This window comes from Myotis davidii, unplaced genomic scaffold (genome assembly GCF_000327345.1).
Source record: "Myotis davidii unplaced genomic scaffold, ASM32734v1 scaffold405, whole genome shotgun sequence".
Lineage (NCBI taxonomy): Eukaryota > Metazoa > Chordata > Mammalia > Chiroptera > Vespertilionidae > Myotis > Myotis davidii.
In genome coordinates, this window is record NW_006296048.1 from 654,314 (window position 1) to 658,896 (window position 4,583).

Genomic DNA, 4,583 nt, shown 5'->3' on the forward strand with positions numbered 1-4,583 from the left:
GTTTTTTTTTTGTATAGTATCATGTCATCTGCGAATAAGGACAGTTTTACTTTTTCTTTTCCTATTTGGATGCCTTTTATTTCTTCTTCTTGTCTGATCACTATGGCTAGCACTTCCAGTACTATATCGAACAGGAGTGGTGACAGTGGGCATCCCTGTCTTGTTCCTGTTCTTTGGGGAAATGGATTTAGTTTTTGTCCATTGAGTATGATGTTGGCTGTAGGTTTGCCATATGTGACTTTTATTATGTTGAGGTATGATCCCTCTATTCCCACTTTGCTGAGAATTTTTATCAAGGAAGGGTGATGGATTTTGTCCAATGCTTTTTATGCATCGATCAATATGATTATGTGATTTTTTTCTCTCAATTTGTTTATGTGATGTATCACATTATTGATTTGTGGATATTGTACCATCCTTGCATCCCCGGAATAAATCTCACTTGGTCATGATGTATCTTTCTAATGTAATGCTGGATTCGATTTGCTAGAATTTTGTTGAGGATTTTAGCATCTATGTTCGACAGGGATATTGGCCTGCAATTCTGTTTCTTTGTAGTGTCTGTATCTGGTTTTAGTATTAGGGTAATGCTGGCTTCATAGAAAGAGCTTGAAGTGTGTCTTCCTCTTGAATTTTTTGGAATAGTCTGTGGAGGATAGGTTTTAGTCCTTCTTTGAATGTTTGGTAAAACTCCCCTGTGAAGCCGTCAGGACCAGGGTTTTTGTTTGCTGGAAGTTTGTAGATTACTGCTTCAATTTCATCGATAGTAATTGGCCTATTCAGTTTTTTTATTCTTTCTGATTGAGTTTCCAAAACTTGTATTTTTCTAAGAATTTTTTCCATTTCATCTAGGTTGTCCAGTTTGCTGAAGTAAAGTTGTTCATAGTATTTTTTACAATCCTTTGTAAGTCTGTAGGGTTGGTTGTTACTTTACCTCTTTCATTTCTGATTTTGTTTATTTGGGTCCTCTCTCTTTGCTTCTTGGTGAGCTTGGCTAGAGATTCATCAATCTTGTTTATCCTTTCAAAGAACTAGCTCTTGGTTTTGTTGATCTTTTGTATTGTTTCTTTGGTCTCTATGTCATTTATTTCTGCTCTAATCTTTATTATTTCCTTCCTTCTGCTTAAGCTAGGCTTTTCTTGATACTCTCTTTCTAACTCTTTGAGTTGTAGGTTGGACAATTTATTACCTTTTTTTCTTGTTTTTTTGAGGTAGGCCTGTAGAGCTATGAACTTCCCTCTCAGGACTGCTTTCATTGTGTCCCATAGATTTTGGATTGTTGTGTCTTCATTGTTGTTTGTTACCAGGATGCTTTTTATTTCTTCTTTGATCTCCTTGGTAACACAATCATTGTTTAATAGCATGCTATTTAGCCTCCAAGTGTTTGATTGTTTTCATTGCAGTTGATTTCAAATATTATGCCATTGTGATCTGAGAAGATGCTTGATATGATTTCTATCTTCTTGAATTTGAAGAGACTTTGCCTGTGTCCCAACATATGTCTATCTTTGAAAATGTCCCATGTGCACTTGAGAGAAAATATATTCTGTGGATTTGGGGTGAAATATTCTGAAGATGTCAAATAATTCCTTCTGATCTAGTGAGTCATTTAGGATTGCTGTTTCTTTGCTGATTTTTTGTTTAGAGGATTTATCCAGTGGTGTTAGTGGTATATTAAAGTCCCCTACTATGACTGTATTGCTATTGAACTCTCCCTTGATATCTTCCAGAAGTATTTTTTATGTATTTGGGTGCTCCTGTATTGGGTGCATATATGTTTACCAGAGTTATATCTTCTTGTTGAATTGCTTTCTGTAGTATTATGAAGTGGCCTTCCTTATCTCTTGTTATGGCCTTCACTTTGCGGTCTAATTTGTCAAATATAAGTATTGCTACCCCAGCTTTTTTTTTTTCATTTCCATTCGCCAGAAATTTTTCCCCCATCCCTTCACTATCAGTCTGTGTGACTCCTTTGTTCTGAGGTGGGTTTCCTATATACAGCAGATATATGGGTCATGTTTCCTAATCCATTCAACTACCCTATGTCTTTTGATTGGGGCAATTAATCTATTTACATTTAAAGTTATTGTTGATAGGTACTTGTTTGTCACCATTTTTATTCTTTTTTTAAATATTTTTATTGATTTTTTACAGAGAGGAAGGGAGAGGATAGAGAGTTAGAAACATCGATGAGAGAGAAACATCAACCAGCTGCCTCCTGCACACCTCCCCACTGGGGATGTGCCTGCAACCAAGGTACATGCCCTTGACCGGAATCGAACCTGGTACCTTTCAGTCTGCAGGCCGACGCTCTATCCACGGAGCCAAACTGGTTTGGCACCATTTTTATTCTTTATGCCTGTGTTCCTTCTTCCCTTCCTATTTCTTCTTTTTATAGCACTTCCTTTAACATTTCTTGCTTTGCTGGTTTGGTGGTGATAAATTCCCTTAGTCTCTTTTTGTCTGTGAAGCTACTGATTTCACCTTCAATTTTGATTGATACCCTTGCCCGGTATAGTATTCTTGGATTCAGACCCTTCCTTTGCATGACTTTGTATATTTCATTCCATTCCCTTTTGGCCTGATGTGTTTCTGTTGAGAAATCAGTTGATAGTCTGATGGGAGATTACTTGTAGGTAACTTTCTCTCTCTCTCTGGCAGCCTTTAAGATTCTTACTTTGTCGTTGGTGTTTGCCAATTTAATTATAATGTGTCTTCGTGTGGGTCTTTTTGGGTTCATCTTGTTTGGGACTCTGTGAGCTTCTTGGACTTATGTGACTTTTTTCTTCCCCAATTCAGGGAAGTTTTCTGTCATTCTCTCTTTGAAGAGGATTTCTATTCTTTGCTCAGTTTCCTCTCCTTTGGCACCCCTGTTATGCAGATGTTGTTTCATTTCGTGTTGTTCCAAAGCTCCCTTACACTCTCCTCCTGTTTTTTTTTTTAAATTTAATTTTGTTTTATTTCTTAAAGGATTACAAAGAGTATTACACATGTCTCCTTTTTACCCCCCCTTGACATTCCCCCGGCCTCCCCTACCCCCAGTGTCTTGTGACCATTGGTTATGCTTATATGCATGCATACAAGTCCTTTGGTTGATCTCTTACACCTCCCCTCCCCCCAAGAAATTTTTAAATACAATTCAGGGTAGTGGTGAGGGAATAATAAGAGACAGTCTCAACCTCTCAGGGGTCATCTCAACCTCACTGAGGCTGTTTTAACCTCACCGGGGCTGTTTCAACCTCACCGGGGCATTACAACCTCACTGGGGCCATTTCAACCTCACTGGGGCCCTTTCAACTTTACCAGGGTCGTTTCATCCTCACCGGGGCTGTCCCAGCCTCATAGGGGCTGTCTCAACCTCACAGGGGCCGTTTCAACCTCACCGGGGCCGTTTCAGCCTCACAGGGGCCATTCCAACATCACAGGGGCTGTCTCAGCCTCACCGGGGCCGTCACAGCCTCACAGGGGCGGTCTCAGCCTCATGGGGGCTGGCTCAGCAACACGAAGTTTGGCATTCTGTCTTTTGTTGGACGGTTCCTTGCTGGACAAAATCTCCAGGCATTCTTGCTGGCTGAATTTCTGGTATGCTAGCTTGGATTTTGTTTTGTACTAAGTGCACAGACTGCTTGTCTGCCATCTCCTGGCGTCCCATGTGAGACTGGATCTGGTGGACCTGTTTGTGAGTTTGCTGGTACAGCGGTTCCATGTTGCTGGCCCAGCCAGGTCCAGTTTCAGCTTCCTCTGAACCTGATTCTGCTTCTTGAGTGTGTCCCTTTTTGGTGTGAGGAGTTGAAATCTGCAGTTTGTTGGGTTAAGCTGCAAAAGCACATGTGGTTCCTTTTGTCTCGCCTCCTGTTTTTAAAGTTTTTAAACCAGTTGCTGCTCTGCTTGGGTATTTTTTCCTACTTTGTCTTCTAGCTCATTGACGCGGTCCTCCACTTCTTCTAATCTGCAGTTGATGCTTTCTATTGTGTTCTTTATTGCAGCGATGTCATTCTTCATTTCCTCTTGATTCTTACACATGTTCTTGAATTTGTCTTCCATCCTTTTCAGAATCCTTATGACCTCTGAATTCTTTCTCTGACAAATAGCTTGCCTCAATTTTGTTTATTTCCTTTTCCAGTGATTCCTCCTTTTCTTTTATATGGGGGCTGTTTCTTTGTCTCCTCATTTTCGGTCCTCTCAGGGTGTCTGGTTATATTGCTCACTCTCTACTACGTTGACTTAAAGGCACAAAATACAACATGGCAAGACACAACACTGAGGGCACCAATCACGAATGTATTCATGATACCAATAACCCCAAATAAGGTGACCACCAGAGAAAAAAGAATTAGGGGAGAGAAAGGAGTGCAAACATGATATTGAGAAAGGGAAAAAAGGTAAGAGAGAAAAGAAAGAGAAGAAAAAAGAAGGAAGGAAAATAACTGTATATGTGGAAAAAACTCCAAAAAACCAACAACTAATCAAAAAAATGCAAACAATAAACACTCAGAAAAGAAGGAGGGAAGTGAAGGGCGTACGGGAGGAGGAGTCTGGCCGCTGGGCTCTGGGATCCCTCCGCGCCCGCCAGCTCCAAGTGT

The 4,583-nt window shown here is 40.3% G+C and overlaps 1 long non-coding RNA gene across 1 annotated transcript in view; it reads left to right on the forward strand.

Moving 5' to 3' along the window:
* Positions 1-2,724: 2,724 nt before the first annotated feature.
* LOC107184262 overlaps positions 2,725-4,583 on the forward strand; it is a 23,593-nt gene continuing 21,734 nt past the window's right edge. Inside the window, exon 1 of the long non-coding RNA XR_001515088.1 lies at positions 2,725-2,755. This is a non-coding gene — a long non-coding RNA (uncharacterized LOC107184262). The remainder of the gene's footprint in view (positions 2,756-4,583) is intronic.